This window comes from Dasypus novemcinctus, chromosome 5 (genome assembly GCF_030445035.2).
Source record: "Dasypus novemcinctus isolate mDasNov1 chromosome 5, mDasNov1.1.hap2, whole genome shotgun sequence".
NCBI lineage: Eukaryota > Metazoa > Chordata > Mammalia > Cingulata > Dasypodidae > Dasypus > Dasypus novemcinctus.
Window position 1 is genome coordinate 59193558 of NC_080677.1, and position 20131 is coordinate 59213688.

Sequence of the window (20131 nt, forward strand, 5' to 3'; positions counted from 1 at the left end):
AATCAAAGACCTAATTGCACACCTGGAGGAATTAGAAATAGAACAACAAACTAATCCAAAGCAAGCAGAAGGAAGGAAATAACAAAGATTAGAGCAGAATTAAATGAAATTGAAAATAAAAAACATTAGGAAGAATTAACAAAACCAGACTCTGGTTCTTTGAGAAGATTAATAAAATTGACAAACCCTTAGCTAGCCTAACAATAAAAGAGAGAAGGTTCAAATAAATAAAATCAGAAATGAGAGAGGGAATATCATCACTGACCCTACAGAAATAGAGTGTCATAAGAGGATATTTTGAAAAATCATATGCCAACAAGGTGAACAATTTAGATGAAATAGATGAATTTCTAGAAATACGAAGTGGCTTACATTGACAAAAGAAGAAATAGAAGAACTAAACAGACCAAGAACAAGTAGCCAGATTGAAACAGTCATCAAAAACCTCCCTACCAACCTCCTCAAAATTCAACACTTTTATACTTCAAAGGACTTTGTCAAAAGGGTGAAAAGACAACCAATTCAATGGGAGAAAATATTTGGCAATCACCTATCTTATAAAGCATTTAATATCCATGATATATAAGGAGATTATACAACTCAACAATAAAAAGAAAAAATATCTCATTAAAATATGGACAAAAGACTTGAAAAGAGACCTGTCCAGAGAAGAAATATGAATGGTGAAGAAACATATGAAAAAATGTTCAACACCACTAGCAATTATGGAAATGCATATCAAAACTACAATGAGATATCATTTCACACCCCTTAGGCTGACCAAAGTTAGAGAGGATGTGGAGAGATAGAAATGCTTATTCACTGTTGGGGGGAATATAGAATGGTACATCCACTGTGGAGGACTGTTGCCGGTTCCTAAGGAAGTTGAATATAGACTTGTCATGGGACCTGGCAATACCATTGCTAGGTATATACCCAGAAGAAATGACAACAATGAAACAAAGAGACATCTGCACACCGATGTTCATAGCAGCATTATTCACAATAGCCAAAAGTTATAAACAACCTAGGTATCCATCAACTGATGAATGGATAAAGAAATTGTGAAATATACACATGACAGAATATTATGCAGTGGTAAGGGCATCCAAACAAATAATTATGTAAATGAACCTATCAAAAAAAACCATTATAACCAAGAAAAACTGAGGAGCATATGGCTTCACATGTGAATTCTACCAGTCATTCTGGAAAGACTTAGTACCAATCCTGCTCAAACTCTTCCAAAAAATTAAATAGGAGGGAACATTACTTAACTCATTCCATTACGCCAACATCACCCTAATACCAAAGCCACATAAAGACACTGCAAGGAAAGAAAACTAGAGATGAATCTTTTTAATTAACTTAGAGGCAAAAATTCTCAACAAAATACTTGCTGATTGAAGCCAAAAACACATCAAATGAATTATACACCATGATCAAATGGGTTTTATCCCTGATATGCAAGGATGGTTCAACATAAGACTATCAATCAATGTAATATAGCACATTAACAGATCAAAGGAGGAAAAAAACACATGCTCCTCTCTATCAATGCAGAAAAGGCATTCAGTAATACAGCATCCTTTTTTGATAAAAGCATTTTGAAAGAGTAGAAGGAAATTTCCTCAACATGGTAAAGGGTATGTATGAAAAAAACACAGTTAACATCATGCTCATCAGTGGAAGACTAAATGCTTTCCCCTCTAATCTAGAACAAGAAAAGCTTGCCCACTGTCACCACTCATATTTAACACTGTATTAGAAGTACTTGTTTGAGCACTTAGGCAAGAAAAAGTTATAAAAGACATTCAAATTGGAAAAGAAGAAGTAAAACTTTCACTATTTGCAGATGGCATGATCCTGTATTTAGAAATTCTCAAAAAATCTACACCAAAGCTTCTAGAGCTGAAAAATGAGTTCAAAATATTGGTGGAATATAAGATCAAAACACAAAAGTCAATAGTATTTCTGTACACTAAGTATGAACAATCTGAGGAGGAAATCAAGAAAAACATTCTATTTACAATAGTAACTAAAATAATCAAATGTCTAGGAATAAACTTAACTAAGAATGTAAAGGACTTGTACACAGAAAACTAGACAACATTGCCAAAAGAAATCAAAGAAGACATAAATAAATGAAAGGCTATTCTATATTCATGGATTAGAAGATTAAATATCATTAAGATGTCTATCCTACCCAAATTGATTTACAGATTCAACGCAATCCCACTAAATGTTCAAACAGCATTTTTTACACTATTGGAAAAGCCAATTATTAAGTTTATTTGGAAGGGGCCCTGAATAGTCAAAAACATCTTGAAAAAGAAAATCAAAATTGGAAGAATCGTGCTACCTGACTTTAAAGCATGCTACAAAATTACAGTGGTCAACACTGCATGGTATTGGCACAAGGATAGACATACTGAACAATGGAACTGAATTGAGAGTTCAGATATACATATGTGCATAGATGGTCAACTATTTGACAAGGCCATCAAGCCCCCTTACCTAGGGCAGAATAGTCTCTTCAGCAAATGGTGCTGGGCAAACAAGATATCCATATCCAAAAGAATGAAAGAGGATTACCATCTCATACCCTATACAAGAATTAGTTCAAGATGGATCAAAGACCTAAATATAAAAGCCAATACCACAAAGCTCCTAGAAGATAATGTAAGGGAGCATCTACGAGACCTTTTAGTAGGAAATGGTTTCATAAACTTTATATCCAAAGCACCAGAAATGAAAGGAAAAATAGATAATGGAACCTCCTCAAAATTAAAAAAAAAAAAAGTGCTTTAAAGGAGTTTGTCAAGAAAGTAAAAAGGCAGCCTACTCAATAGGAGAAAATATTTGGGGACCACTTATCCAAAAAGGCTCTAATAATATGCAGCATATATAAGAAAACCTTACATCTCAACAATAAAAAACAAGCAACCCATATAAAATTGGGCAAGAATCTCTGGTGACCATCATTTTTATATCAATGTTACAAGTTCTTCCATTACTAGAATAATAATAAGCCTACTTTGGTCCATAGTTGTGCCTTATGTTTGTTCATTCCTCAGTCTTCAATATTTTGTGATGGTGATATCCATTCTGTTTCAAATTGAGAGGACGCTTAGATCCCATGGGACAGATTGATAGAACTGTCTTGGTTGCCATTGTAGCTACTCTCTGTTCGGAGGCAGAATGAAGAATAGATGTAACACAGGACATTTTGGGACATTGGAATTGTCCTGCATGACACTGCAAGGACAGATACAGCCATTATATTAATCCATTTTGTCAAAATATAAATTTGTGCAGTGCAAAGTGTAAACTATAATGTAATTTATAGACCATAGCTAGTAGCAATGATTCAATATACATTCATGAATTGTAACAGGAAGCAGACTTGGCCCAATGGATAGGGCATCCTCCTATCACATGGGAGGTCCACGGTTCAAACCCCGGGCCTCCTCGACCCGGGTGGAGCTGGCCCATGCGCAGTGCTGGTACATGCAAGGAGTGCCCTGCCATGCAGGGGTGCCTCCCATGTAGGGGAGTCCCACACGCAAGGAGTGCACCCTGTAAGGAGAGCCGCCCAGCGCAAAGGAAAGTGCAGCCTGCTGAAAAATGGCGCCTCATACACAGAGAGCTGACACAACAAGATGACCCAACAAAAAAGAAACACAGATTCCCAGTGCCGCTGATAAGGATAGAAGCAGTCACAGAAGAACACACAGCGAGTGGACACAGAGAACAGACAACTTGGCGGGGGATGGTTGGGGAGGAAAGGGGAGAGGGGAAAAAAAAAGAATTGTAACAAATGTACCACACTAATGAAAATTGTTGTTAATGGGGGAAAGTGTGAGGGGGCAGAGGGCAGGATATGTGGGAATCCCCTATACTTATGATGTAACATTTATGTAATCTAAAGCTTCTTTAAAAATAAAAATAATGTAAGGCCAAAAAAAATCAGCAAGAGATTTGAACAGACACTTTTTTCAAAGAGGAAAACAACAAATGACCAAAAGAACACATGAAAAGATGCTCAACATCACTAGCTATTAGGAAATGCAAATCAAAACTACAATGAGATGTCATTTTACATCTACTTGACTAGTCTGCTGCTAAAAAACAGAAAACTCAGTGTTGGAGAAGATGTGGAAAAATAGAAACATTCATCCACTGCTGGTGGGAATGTAGAATGGTGAAGCCACTGAGAAAGATGGTTTGGCAGTTCCTCAAAAGGCTAAGTATGAAATTGCCGTATCATCTGGCAATCCCACTACTAGAAATATGCCCAGAAGAACTGAAAGCAGAGACATGAACAGATATGCACACTGATATGGTCATGGTATTATTCACAATTTCCAAAAGTTGGAAGCAACCCAAGTGACCTTCAACAGATGAGTGGGTAAGACAAATGTGGAATATATATACAATGTAATATTACTCAGCTGCATGAAAGAATGAAGTATTGACACATGTGACAACATGGTTGAACCTCAAAGACCTTATACTAGGGGTTAGAAAAGGAGTAGAGAGTAGTGAGCCGATACTCAATCTGGGATAATCTGGGGTAAGGTGGAAGGTGGCAGTTTGGGAGTGGTCAGGAGTGAGAGTTGGGCAGCGATGTGAGTGGGGTAGATGATCTTAGAATGTGAGGGTGGGTGGATTGGAAAATCCATAGAGTTGGGGGGAGGGCTAGATAAAGGAACAAGTGAAAATGTGGCTTGGTGAACTCTGGAGAGGCCAAAAACTGTGGCTGACAATACTATTGTGGGAGTATTCTCTTGGGATCTATGGCAGGGGAGAGTCACTGGGATAGGGTGTCAGTGGGGAGGGGTATGAATGGAGAGGGGTGCACCTGGGACTTGCCTCCATGGAAAATGAATGTGTTCATGTTGTCATAGAGTGTTTTCTCAGGGGTTGGAGACCCACACAATAAATAACAATATATTAAACTCTCATCCTGGGGAGTCTGGCAATTTTCTCAATTAGAGTGGCAAAAATCTCTGGAGTATATATCCAGTATCTAATAAAAGGAAACCTAGCCTAGTAATATATATTGCCTATGAGTTACCTCATGAAAACCTCCTTGTTCCTCAAATGTGGCCTCTCTCTAAGCCAAACTCAGCAAATAAACTCCATACTTCCCCCTGACATGGGACAAGAGTCCAGGGGATGAACCTTTCTAGCAACGTGGGATTACTACCAAGTGCTGACTAATGACACATTTGGAAAAGGACCTTGACCAAAAGGGGAAACATTAAATACAAAAAAGTTTTTATGGCTAAGAGATTTCAAAGTAAATTAGGAGGTAATTTCACAGGTTATGCTTATACACATATCTCACTAACTGCCGCAGTAAACGAAGCCTCAAACAGGGGTGCTCCCAAGGGCTCTAGAGATGTCCAGATATATAGGCAAGGCACACAGCCTCATAAAATCAGCACCCCGCTGGTAGGCCTTATCATGGAATATAGATCATCTGTTTCCCCAATATAACAGAGTTAGACTCATTTATAATTTCCCTACTCATGATTTTTCTGCCCCTTTTACTTGAACATATAGTTAGCACTATACTCATTAAATATATGTCCCGGAAACCTGAAGTTTCAACCTGTTCATATGCTGTTTGAGCCATGAATCTCAGCAGAGCTATGACCAATACCTATTCTCCAGTAAATTAGACTTGCCCAGGACAACTAACAAAATGATGATCTTGGACCCAAGACCCATCCCCAAAAAACAGAGTATCTACAACTGGAAGCAAAACAGTGACTTCCATCTGCCCCATAAGATTTAGGTTCCCTCCCAATCTGAAGCAGAGCAGGCATCACCATCCCAAAAGCTTTAACTGAGGAATGAACAAACATAATGGGGGAATAAAACCATGGACCAAAGTAGACTCTTTATTATTGTAGTAACAGATGAACTTATAATATTGATATAAAGATAGTGGTTACCAGAGGTTCTGAGGGAAGGTGGAAGGAAGAATAGGTGAAAAATAGTCCATTGTTTAGGGCATTAGAATTGTTCTGCATGATATTGCAATGGTGGATACAGGTCATTATACATTTTGTCAAAACCTATTAAACTGAATAGTGCAAAATAGAAATCATAATATAAACTATAGGTCTTGGCTAGTAGCAATGATTCAATATTGATTCATCAATTGTAACAAATGTAACACACTAAAGTAAAACGTTATTAATGGAGGAAATGTGGGAGAAGGAGGGGTTTGGTTATATGGGAAGCACTTTTGATGTAACTTTTCTGTCATTTAAAATTCTCTAAAAATAAAGTGTACTAAGAAAAAATAAAGTTCACAAACAGTGGCAGCCATTCTCAGCCATGGGCACAACGAGAAATGAAATAGAGAACAAAATAGACACACCCAGAGAATAGAGACATGAGATGATGACTCTCTCTAGAAAGAGAAAGACAGTGAAAAAAAAATGAAAAAAGAAAAAAAAAATTGCCTGATTACTTTCTATCTTTCAAGTGGCCAGGCAGTGTTTTCAATAATTGGATTCCATAGGATTGCCCTGTAGTCTTACACTGAATTCCTCTTTTCTTTGAAATAGTTTATGTGGGTTTCCATCTTAACATCAAAATGTGTCCTAACCAAGATAATTGGCTTCTTAGAGCATATATCTACACTCTGAACAAAAGTTTACCAAGGATCATTAAATGCAATAGACTCCTCTTACTTCCATGAATGGCAACATCAGGAAAAAACACTCCCTGCCACAAAGTGTTTTAGATACGAAGCTGAAGGTTGTGGGAGCACAAATGGTTTTCCTCACTACAAATGAAGGTACTAGCTTTGTAACAGAAAGATGGAATGAGAAGAGTTTGATCGGAGCATATCAATTAAAAACAAAATGTGGTTTTCTAAATCTTATAACAACTGTAAATTGAGTTCCTACTGAGGGCTAGCCTGCTTGAACTAAAAGCAGAGAAGATTCTATTAAATCAAAAACCTACTGGTAAAATCAAGGAACTGAACTGAAACATGAGGAGAAAAGGGACTATAGTGCCTCAGGACAGTCTTAAAATGTTCTTCTGTAGAGGAATCCAGCATGGCAGATAAAGTAGAACCACAGGATAAGAACATACATGCACATGGGAAGTTAACTAGGAAGAACATCAGAAATATTAAATCCTAAAAAGATTACATAAAAATACACAATGTGGAAGCAACAAATTTTAACACATATGGGGGAATTCCATCACATGGATGTTGAAGACTTGGAAAGAAACAACAGTAGGACATTGTTTTAGTTTTCTAGGCTGCTGAAGCAAATACTATGAAATGGTTCAGCTTAAACAATGGGAATTTATTCACTCATGGTTTTGAAGCCAGTAAAATGTCCAAATCAAGACATCATCCAGGTGATGCTTTCTTCCCAAAGACTAACCTTGTGGGGTTGGCTGCCGAGGATCCTTGTTTCCTCAGTCACATGGCAAGACACATGGCAGCATCTCCAGGTCTCTCCCTACTCTTCTGGTTCTATTGATTTCAGCTTCCGGTTGCTCCATCTGAGGCTCTGTCTCTCTCTCTCTGTCTCTCTATCTGTCTGTCTGTCTCTCTCTCTCTCTCTCTCTCTCAATTCAATCCATTTATAAAGGATTCCAGTAATATGATTAAGACCTATCCTGACTGCACTGGGCCACTCACACCTTAACTGAGGTAACCAAAAAAAGGCCCTACTTACAATGGGTTCACCCCCACAGGAATGGATTAAATTTAAGAACATGTTTTTTTGGAGTACCCGCAGCTTCAAATCACCACAGCCATGGTGTTTTAATTTTTTAAAATCAACTATTGATGGAATAGAAGACCAGAAAAGTATATTACAAATTTATTGAAACTCATTTGAGGTGGCTGTACAATAAAAAGTGAACCTGATGATGAATGATGAAGGGAGCGGAACATGTAAAGAAGTCAGCATGACTAACCTGGAGCTCTCTGAACAAGATGCTACATATACAAAGAAAAATACACAGCTGGAATTCCTATTTCTGTTAGTGGTTAATTAAGTAGTTCAGATTCATTCCTTCTCAGAAAAAAACTTAAAAACTTGATAAAATATTAAAACTATCTAGCTAAAAGCAGACAATTGAAAAAAGAAAGGAAAGAAATACAAAAAAAAGAATGGAAAATAATAATCCAGAAAGATAAATGTTCTTAGAAGCCACTGCACACTGAAGGTATTTGCCAATATGAAAAATTACAATCTAATTTTGACATACAAGGTGAATATACACCAAACACACACAAAAATTCCCTCTTTCTAATGAGATGGGCCCAAAAGGACTACATTTTCAGGATGAGGGTGAGTTGAAGTGAAATAGCTCTTATAGAATTTTAGCCCATTTCACTCCTTGGGGTAAACTAGAGAATTTCAATTTGTGAAATTCATTCAGGTTCTCCAGAAATATTTCTGTGCCCAAGTGCCTGACAAAAGTAAACTTAAATGATCTATTGTTTTAAAATACTTTAAATGGAGGATTGTGAGAAAATGGTAGAATAGGAAGCTCCCGGACTTCATCCTTCCACTAGAATAACTATTAAAACAAGCAGCAACTGTCTGAAACAGCTATTTTGAAACTACAGAGGCAAGAATAACACTAGATGGCATCCAGAGAAGAACAGGAGGAAGAGGCTGACACATCATGGTAAATAACACCACACTGCTCTCTCCTTTCAGTGGCGACAGGTGCCCATCTCCCATATCTTCCAAAATAGGAAAATAGAAAAATAAAAGCAATTAGAGCCCAAAGCAAGCAGGTAGAATAAAATAAAGATAAGAGTACAAATCAATGAATTTGAGAATATAAAACAACAAGTAAAAATCAATGAAACCAAAAACTGGTTCTTTAGAAAGAATAAGCACAAAAGAGAACCTATATAATGTATCTATTTACATAAAGTTGAAAAACAAACAAAATTAAATTACATTTTTCAGGGATGCATAGTTAAAGGTTTACTTGTTTAAAAAAGTAAGAAAACAATAACCTCATAAATTTAGTTCATAGTCCCTCACGTGGGTTTGGGAGTGGGAATAATATGGAATGAGAAAGTAAGGAGCATCTGGGGTTTCATGAATATTCTATTTCTTGACCTGGGCAGTGTTTATATAGGTGTTTACTTATAAATAATTTCTTAAACTGTAAATTTATATTTGTGAACTCTTCTTTGGTGTGTATAATTTTTCACTCATAAAAACATTAAAAATGCAATATTGCATAAAAATTAAGAGATAAAACAGGACTCTACAACACCATGAACCCCATTGTAAACAAAGAACTACAGTTAATAGTACACGTATAAAAATGTTGTTTCATGAATTATAACAAATGTACCACACTAATTCAAGGTGTTAGTAATAAGGTGGTATATGGAAAAAAAATACACTCTAATGTAAACTAAGTATTATAGTTAATAGTACAATTTTAATATTCTTTCATCAATTCTAACAAAGGTACCACACTAATGCAAAGTGTTAATAATACTGGAGGTATATGGGAATGCTGTATTTTTTAGATGTTTTTTCTATAAACCACAACTTCTCTAATTAATTTTTAATTTAATATTTCAGAGTTAGAATGCCTATGTTTGAGCACAGAGTTACTCTTAGGCAGATCACTAGGTAAATTATCAGGAAGGAAATCAAGACAGAGGATTACTGAGTAGTTTCCTTTGAAATGTAGATTGCCAGGGAAAAAGCAAAATGGTGGAGATAATATGAGTGATCTCAAACTTACAGCTTCCTGCTTCTGAGAAACTGTGCTAAAATCTTAAAATAGGCCTTGCAGATGCTGCCATCCACCAGTGAATTTCCTCACACCCAGGCATGGTCAATCCCACCATGTTCTTCCACTTCGCCATCAGTGGGGAGCCACATCTTACTTGAGCTGTTTGCAGACAAAGTTCCAAAGACAGCAGAAAAGTTTCCTGCCCTGACGCTTGGGAGAAAGGATTTGGTTATAAGGTTCCTGCTTTCACAGAATTGTTCCCAGGTTTATGTGCCAGGGTGGTGACTTCCACAATGGCACTGGTGGCAAGTCCATATACAGGGGGAAGTTTGATTATGTGAACTTCATCCTGAAGCATACGGGTTCTGGCTTCTTGTCCATAGCCAATGCTGGGACCAACACAAATGGTCCCTAGTTTTCCTTCTGCACTGCTAAGACTGAGTGGTTGGAAGGCGAGCACGTGGTCTTTGGCAAGGTCAAAGAGCACATGAATGTTGTGGAAGCCATGGAGCACTTTGGGTCCAGGAACAGCAAGACAAGCAAGATCACCATTGCCAACAGTGGACAGATCTAATAAATTTGATTTGTCTTTTGTCTTAACCACCAGACCATTTCCTTTGGAGCTCAGAAGAGGCTCTGCCACCTCTGGTCTATTCTCAGGATCCTATTATCTTTGTGCTGTTGCTGCAGTTCTTTGGGTTCCACATCCTCCTCCCTTCCTTCCAAGTGTAGCTGGATTGCAGAGTTAAATTTATGATTATGAAGCTAACACCTCAAACAACCAAAAAATATACATATCTTAAAGGATCTCATGTAATCTTCACAGAAATGATCTGAGGTAGGCTTTATGTCTGCATGATGCAAGTGGAGGAAAAAAAGACTCAAATGCTTTGGACGAGTTTGGGTGAAGTCACATAGCAAGTCAGCGGCCAAGGTAGGATGCAAAACTAAAACTGTCCATTCCAAAGCCTTTGTGCTTTTCAAATTAGTAATCCAATGGTGAATGTTCAGACAATCTGACAACAAACAAAAGAACACATGCAGAATTAAAGTGACAGACCTTGCCTACAGTTTGTTTGGAAAATATCTGTCAGGTTTCACTAGCCACAAGCTCTGTGAGATGCAAAGGATTTAGAAAATTAAGGCATTCTCAGGCTGCATTCGTGTCCAGATCAAAAGAGTTGACAGCCACTGTGCTTAATTAACACTGGTATCACAACAGTAAGTATTGAGAGCCCATGTCTTCTTCCCACAAAATGAAAGAAAATTGACAAAGTAGAGCATGAACAGTGCAGAAACAAAGATGATGAGAGGTCTGGAAACCAAGCCAAATGAGGAATTTCCTGGAAGAATAGTACCCAAAAAGGGGGGATGGGGTGGAGAAAAGGAGCAAAACAGCTGTCCTTAAATATCTTAGAAGTTGTCACATAAAAGAGATTTTCCTTTACTCCTGGAGCATATTTTGAATTGGAAACCATTAACTCAGGTAAGCAAAAAATGTCTCATTTCTTTTTGTATTGCACTTAAATTATATCTGATTGTCAGGCTCCATCTCCTCACAGTGGAGGAAAATAAATCTCCCTTCCACATTAGGGCTGTGCAAAAGTCTGAGGCTATATGCAGAGCAAAACCTTCCTGGTTCCCGATATCTGACAAGTGGAAGGAACCAAGTGTCCATCAACATATGAATAGATTTTTTAAATGTGGTATATTCCTACATAGAATATTATTCAGTCATAAAAAGGAAGATCTGATACATACTACAATATACATGAAACTTGAAGACATCATATTGAGTGAAATAAAACAGACATAAGAAAACAAATATTACATGATTTCACTTATATGAAATACCTAGAGTGAGCAGATACATAGAGTGAATTACAGGTAACCAGGGGCTGAGAATAGGGGGTTGGGAACAGAGAGTTATTGTCTGATGGGTATAGAGTTTCCATTCGGGGTGATGAAAATATTTTGGTAATGGATGGTGTTATTGCTAGCACAATATTGTGAATTTAATTGATATTGAATTGTACAAATGATAGTGATTAAAATGGGAAGTTTTGTATTGTACATATTATCACAATAAAAAAATTTTTTAAAAACCTTTTCTGATTCCTCCTCTAAATTTGATATTCCATGATGCCCTCTGTCAAGTCCATGTGAACCTCTAGAATATGGAAGTTTGCTCCAACTGGAGCCAGAGATTTTTTTTTTTTTTTTTTTGCTGGGAACACCCTTGACTAGCCCCAGATCAAAGTACCTTCCTGGGAAAAGAAATGAAGGATCAAGTTGGGGCACAGCCAGGAAGTGATGCATTGTCTGCTATCTTGAGTAGGCAAACTCCATATCCACCAAAGTTTTGTTTTGTTTTGTTTTTTGTTGGGGGGAGGGGGTAGCATTCTCTCTGTCCACTGCTTCTGTCTTTAGCTTTTAAAGGCATTCAATATTTCTCCCACTATTCCCACACCACTTAGGAAAGCTAGAATAATACCACTCAAGGAATGTTGCAGTTTTCCAGCTAAAGTCTGACTTCGAGCTTTTTTGGAATAGAGGAGGAATGGAAAAATACAGAGAGCACAGCACTCTAGCTTTTACCCTTTCTGATTTTTCTACCACTGCAAGAAAAAAACAAAATTGAGAACAAAACATTTCATATCATCCTTCAGTGAGCAGAACAAGGGCCCAAGAATGGACTTCCGTTCAATATTTAGAAGGGCAGTCTAAAAATTAACATGCCAAATCAACAGCTAAGTGAAGAAATTTGTAAAAGATCAACTCTGAAATACCTGAGAGAAGGAAGGCTGGCATCTGTTTCCTTGAACAGCAGCATATGGAGCTATGGACAATCATAGGTTCATCTCAGTGATGACAATGGAAGGGAGCTAATTCCTCGTGGGAGAAGTGGGTATGTCTGCTCAGTAGTTTGAGGATACATGTTAACATAGGATGGGCACCTGCTTCTAATTTGATCAAGATTGCCAGGCAGGGGGAAACAAAAGGAGTCAAGAGTTGGATGAGCTATACACTATTTTGGTGAAGAAAAGGTACAGAATTTTCCCCAAGGGTTTAGCACACTCCATGGTAAGTGGCCAGGATCCAGAAAACTCAATAGCACCCTTTCCAGAGGGGCTGCAGGCTGAAATCAAGTAAGCAGGTGGTAGAGGGCTGTGGAGTAACACCTTTCCTAACCAAAGCAGGTAAAGAGGGCACCTGGACAATGAATGCCCTGACAGGCAGGGAAGGACTTCCCCATAGAAGCCTCCATGACAGCCACGCCTGTGGCCCATGAAAGACAGCCAGTGTTTGAATGCCAGTTTACTGCAGAACCAATCATATAAGAGATATTTTTTTTTCTCCATTTCTCCTCACGGTTGCCAAAGCACTTGAGAAAGGATGGAAACAAAGAAGTGCTACAGGAGATGGGCAATCCCTGCTCCACCTTCTCCACTGCAGAAATCTTTAAGCCATAATTCAGGACTATGCTAGAAAAAGGGGAAGATTCTTTAAGTTGACTGTGAGGTTGACATTTTTAAAATCTAGCCTGCCTCTTTTTTAATTACATAAATGATACATTTTAAATTTTTTTCAGGTATCTTTTTAACACCCATAAGAGTTGTGAAGCCCTAAGAATATGAAAGAATGAAGGAAGCCCTCAAATCCAGGGTCTTTAGTGTTAGCAGGAAAATATAATTACATGTCTAAGAGATGAGAAAATGAGAAGTCCAGCAAAGCAGTCCTCCTTGTTGGGAGTAGTGGGGGTATGTGGGAGTAGATAAAAGAATTAGGTAATTTGTATAGATTGAGTCCAGGAACATGGACTTGAAGTTATGGCATCAGTGACATAGCAACTATAAATGGGGTTCTAGTGTGTCTTGTGAGAGTCACCAAGAAGAAACTAGCCTGCATCCTGATCATTGTGCATCCTCAAGTAAGGTGAGAAGACAACTTAAAAAGTTCTGTGGGTTGTATCTACTTTGGCTGATACAACCCACACAACTTTTTAAGTTGTCTTCTCACCTTATTTGAGGATGCACAGTGATCACAATACAATAGATATTACCCCAGGTAGTGGTTCTCATGAGGGCTACAGAGACACCCAGGTTCTACGGTCGTGACAGATGGTTCTGGAGTTCAGTGCCTCGCCAGTGGGCCTTAGTCTGGAATATGTGCTCCTGAGTGTGATGGAGTTGGACTCAGATGTGACCTCTCTACACATGCCTCTTCGGTCACTTTTACTGAAGTGGCTGGTCCGGGGTTGGTGTATACTCAGGAGACTTGAATCTCTGGACTGTCCATGTGCCAGCTGGGCCCTGAGCCTTAGCAGAGTTGTAACACCTACTCTCTGATTCGTTGGACTTACCTAGATCAGCTAACAGAGAGGTGAGGATGGTCAACCACACCAGGGAATCGAGAGAGTCTACAACTGTAAGCAGAGAATCCCATCCATCAGCCATGTGGGATCTAAGCCCCATCTTGATTTAGAGGTGGAGTGGACATCACCATCCCAGGGTTCGCAGGATGAAGGAATAAAATGTGGATTAGAGTGGACTTACTGGTATTCTACTATAAAACTATTGTGACTCTACCAATAGAAGAAACTATCATGATGTGGAGACAGTGGTCACCAGAGTTGCTGAGGGCAGGGAGAGGGAAGAAGAGTGTGATTTGGGGGCATTTTTGGGACTTGGAGTTGTCCTGAATGATATTACAGGGACAAATGCAGGACATTATATATCCTGCCATAACCCACTGAATGGACTGGAAGAGTGTGAAAACTACAGTGTAAACTATAATCCATGCTGTGTAGCAGTGCTCCAAAATGTATTCATCAAATGCAATGAATGTGCCACACTGATGAAAGAGGTTGTTTTGGTGGGAGGAGTGGGCGGTGGGGTGAGGAGTAAGGTTATATGGAAACCTCTTATATTTTTTAAAGTAACATTTTGTGTGATCTATGCATCTTTTTAAAAAAAATTTCTGTGGGGTAAATATATAAAATATGTAATAACAATTTACTTAAATCTTTAATTTGAAGGGAGATTTAGAATTAAGTTTATAAATGTTAAAGTGATGGGAAGCGAATGTGGCTCAAGCAGTTGGGCTCCTCTATACCATATAGGAGGTCCAGGGTTCAATACCCAGAGCCTCCTGGCGAACACAAGCTGGCCTGTGTGGCGAGCCAGTCCACATGGAGTGCTGTCCCGCGCAGGAGTGCTGGCCCACACAGAGAGCTGAAGACGCAACAAAAAGAGACACAGAGGAGAGACAATAAGCAGTGCAGCAGACCAGGGAGCTGAGGTGGCAAAAGAGAATGATTGCCTCTCTCCCACTCTGGAAGGTCCCAGGATCAGTTCCCAGAGCCACCTAATAAGAATACAATCAGATACAGAAGAACAAACAGCAAATGGACATAGAGAGCAGACAATGGGGGGGGAGGGCAGAAATAAATCTAGAAATCTTTAAAAAAATGTTAAAGAGAATCAAACTTGTATTAAAATGTATATATATGTGAGTCTATATATACTTGGCATTTTAAGAATTCGTAATTTCTAAGAAAGTATGCCTTATCAGAATGACAGGTCAACCTTGTGATTTCAATTTAAGATATGTAATAAAACAATTGATTTAGACTGTAAGTAAAAAACTTACTAGATTGACATAGTGTGGAAACATTTAGGAGAAATTTAAAGTCACTATATTTACAAGTTAAGTTATGAGATTTATCAGAGCTATTTAAGTACTCAATAGATTTGATTAGATGAGTCAGATAAGAGGTAAAGTGAAATATATTTAATTTATAAATAGAGTCTAAGATGCTGAGGATATTTAAGTTTGTAAATAAGACAAAACAATATTTCAAGCCCCTTTAAAATTGTTTCATTTTGTTTTTTTAGTAGGTACCAGGGACTGAACTCAGGACCTCGTACATGGGAAGCAGGCGTTCAACCACTGAGCTATATCCACTCCCCAATGAATGTTGTATTTTTCATTTGTTTGTTTGTTTTTAGGAGTTACTGGGGATTAAACTCAGGACCTTGTACATGGGAAGCAGGTGTTCAACCATTTAAGCTACATCCACTCCCCAAATTGGATTTTAAAATTTGCTAAACTTAAGAATAGAATAAACTTTAAAGCTGAACCTAAATGCACAATGAAGAACTGGACTTTTAAATTTATAACTTTAATGAACTATTAGTTTTAAAAATCAAATAAACTTCCAAATAGTATTTTCAATACCAAAAAATGACCCTTGAAATTACCAAAAGCCTTCCATACAATATTTTTGTGGAGCAAACAGTCTAATCAAAGTTAATATTAATAAGTGATCCATGCTGGCTAGAAATTGACCCTATACTTTGAGGGAGTATAAAACATATTTTGATTTTAAAAGAATTTATTTCCAGTTTCTAGTAAATTTGGCAGAGATAGAAGTTAGTAGTTTCCACACAAAGATTTTTGTAGAAAAACATAACCCAGTCACAAAAGATCTATGCAGTTTTTTAGACAGGGCTGAATTTTTCACAGTGTTCAGATACAGCATAATCATTCTCTCAGACACGAGCTGATATATATATTTAAATTAATCACAGCAACCTTGCCTTTCCAATGAAAATAAATTCAATTCAACATTTATCCTATTATTTCAATAAATTGGCAATAAACTATCTTACAAGATAAGAAGTAATCATTACAGTGACTGATACTTCCTCAAATATAATGACTTTTTAATACTGTGTTCACTGATATACTCCATCACTAGATCTAAAAGGCAAATTCTCTACTAATGTAATTTGCATTTGAACCTATTCTCACACATAGTTACTGAGATTGAAAAAAATATAAAACCATTTTGTAAAAAACGTTGACTATCAAGAAGCATTGTTTAGAATTGGTGGTAGAAATTTGAAAGAACGTTTAATAAAATTTTCCAAGCCAAGAGTTTCACAGGCACAGTTTTACTTGTCATTTAATAACTCTCACTTTCCAAAGTTTGAGAGAATTTGCATTTACTGACCACTCATTATGTGCCAAGTATTGTACATATATTACTCATTTACTCCATCTAGCAGCCTATGAAAAAAATACTTTAACCTCCATTTACACATATGGAAAGTGAGGTCACATAAGGAATAAGTGGCAGAGCTTGAATTCAAAGTCTGACTACAAAATCCACGCTCTTTATTCCAGAATTTCTCGATGTGCACTGAGGACCAGTTGCAACACAGTTGCTGATGTGCTTGCTAAATATGCAGGTTCTGGTTGCCCATCCCAGGTCTCTAACATGAGAATATCTAGGAGTGGCATACAAAACCTGGATTATAAGGACTGGTTTGAGAAACAATGTGACCAACACATGCTACCACTCTCCACTTTCTTCCCTAGACTTGAACTTCACCAAGAGCATGGTGGTCCCACTTGGCAATTAGTGAGGCTAAAGCAACTCCTCCTTTATGAATAGTGTGATCACATTTCTGTTTGTCCAAAACTATTGCCATTTATGCCTATTGCCCTGGCAACATTATTAAGAGAGCCTTCTCTCAAAATTGTTCTAGTTTAGACTATAAATTATATAGTCCCTGATTTATAAAACAGTAACTGTGGATTGGATTGTGTCTGGTAGCATTTGGTACTGAATGCCACATGGTTAGGGGACACAAAGGAGGGAAAACTGCAGTAGTCAAACAAATTGGCCTTACAATGGTATGCCAGATATAAATCATGAAGATGTAGCTGAGTCACCTTTTCCAAGTGGACAAGAAAAGGCAGTCGTCTATTTGAAGTTCATCCCAACTATCTCCAAGTTCAGTCGTTAAAGATAAACACACACAAACACAAGCCCACGCACATACATACCCACTCTTACAGCTAAGAACTAAATATTCAAGTTTGGCAACAATCTCCCTGAGCAGATGCCAAGTTAAAATTTTCCCAAGCACAAAGCCCATCCCTAAAATACATCCAGTATCACTTTCTCTCTAAGTCTGCTCCTGAAACAATTAAGAGCCCAATATTAAGAAATATCAAGTGACTCCAGTCTCAGAAACCTCCGTAAAAACGCTGTGGCCCCAAAATGCCCATACAAATACAATCAACCCAGTTGGGAGGTGAGAACTTGGGACACAATTTCCTTTCTTCACCCTGAAATTCAGCAAGGCATTATCATCTAAAGCAGTGCTTCTTGAAGGCTAGTGTGCATGTGAACCACTCCAAATTCTGGCTAACATGCAGATTTTCATTCAATAGGTCTGGAGTAGTAGTAGAGATTCTACATTTCTAAAATCTCTCAGGTGATGCTAACACTGCTGGCCCACTAAGTGGTCCAAAGACAATGTACCTGGCGAGGAGTCTATCAATAGGTGGTGTGATACAGGGAGGACTGAATCACCTACAACTATACACTTTTTCAGCAGTGATAGGTGTCTTTTCATAAAATCATAAAAATGCTTTTGATAAGTTTCTATAATTCACTTTATCATAAATATTTATAAGCACCAACAGATGTTTGCTGATAAAAATAATCATTTGTGTTTATAATTCAAAGCGACTACAAGGGCAAACCCATACTTATTCCCATTTTATCCAGATCACGTTTCTGTTTAGCTTGTAATTTATTATCTCATGTCTCTGTATGGCTTCCAGACAAGTACCTAAATTAATTTTGGCCTTGTCAGACTTAGCAACAATTGTGTTTAGTCATTGTAATTGAAGTAAGTAGTACTTTGTTTTATAGGGAAAGTTTCTTCCTTAGAAAAATAAATAAAATCCACGTTTTTAAATTGTTGCGATAAATGATGAGCCATTCATTCTGGGGCATATTTGTGAAATCAGTGTCATCTTCCTACTGGGAGATAATTCAGCTATCAAGAATACTGGGTCTATTTTTTGTTGGAAAGTCTCCATGCCAAAATTAGACAACACTTGTCAACAAAACATGCCTTCACAGGACTTTCTTTTATGAAATCAGCCCTACAAATTGTTCTAATAGGTTGCTCTGATTTGTGGCTATAATGTCTCTTTTGCAGCAATTTCTTAAACAGGTATGAGTTTGCACACAGCATACAGACAGCTTCTTAGGGATATTTTTACTTAACCATCCAGCCACAGTTCTACTGTGTGGCCTAGCAATCAATGGAGACCATTTCTAAGTTTTGGGTATAGATAGAACAAAAGTTTACACTGAGTTTCTATTTCTGGATGAGGTAGAGGTTACTAGGATTATCATATGCAGTTCTCCTCCCCTGATAGGAGTACAAGGAAAGATTTCAGGGAAATGGGACCATGTACTAATTCTGGCAAATGGATTGAGAGTGGATGTAATGAATGTCCCTCCAGATCAAGGAAGTATGCCCTCCCCTTTGTCCTCTTCCTCTGCTGCTGGGACCCTACAAGTGTCATGTTGATATCAGCAACATAGGCCAGTGGAGTCTCTGACAACAAATTACCCATAGCAGAAACTCCACCTAATCCTCATTGTCCATGTAGGACATGCAAGAAATAAACCTTGATTCTGTTAATCCCACTGAAATCCAAATTTTGAAGCCTAATTTATTATAACAACCTAATCTAACCTATCTGGACTCATAACTGGGTTTTTTATGCAATTTACCCCTTTAAAAGGCCATGTCTGATACACAGTCTCCATTGTATTCCTACCTAGTTATCTGACCTGGGTCAAGACATTTTTACCTCTCTGGACATCACTTTCTGCACCTCTAAAATGAGGATCTTAGACCACATACAATCAAGAGATATTTATTGAATGTATGCTGTTTGCAAAATGCCAGCCCCTGGGGTATGGCGTTTTATATCCCTCACAACCTGCTGAACGGAATGAAGACTAGCGCTAGGCCCACACTTCAGACAATAAAAATAGAAACGGTGTGTGAATGAACTTCCCTCTCGAAGGAAAATCACAAAGAACTTTCATTCTTTCTCACCATATCCTTCAAATTCAGTCTGTAAACTGCCCCACTGCTAGGTGATGTTTTGGGAAGGTACTGTTGATTTTCTAGTCCTTTTCAGTCACAAGAACAATCTCAGTTCAGGAATTGAAATGCCCATGTCAGTGTAATAATCACATAACTTCTTATTTAAAACCTCGTCTCTCCCTAGGTCCTTCAGTCCTGGTATCTGGCAAAGAAGTCTGCAGCAGCAGGATGGAGGGTGATGGCTAGTTTTCCTCTCTCCCCACAGTCCAACTGATGTTTCTGACCCCTCCATGGTTGTACCCAGAGGAAAGAAGGATTAGGAGGAAAAATGGCACCTTACATGGTGGCCACAGGGTGATCTGACTTCATTCCCTCTGAAAGTGTAGGACGTAACATTTTTTGGCTGTATCTAGCTCAGGTTCTTCATAGGTCCT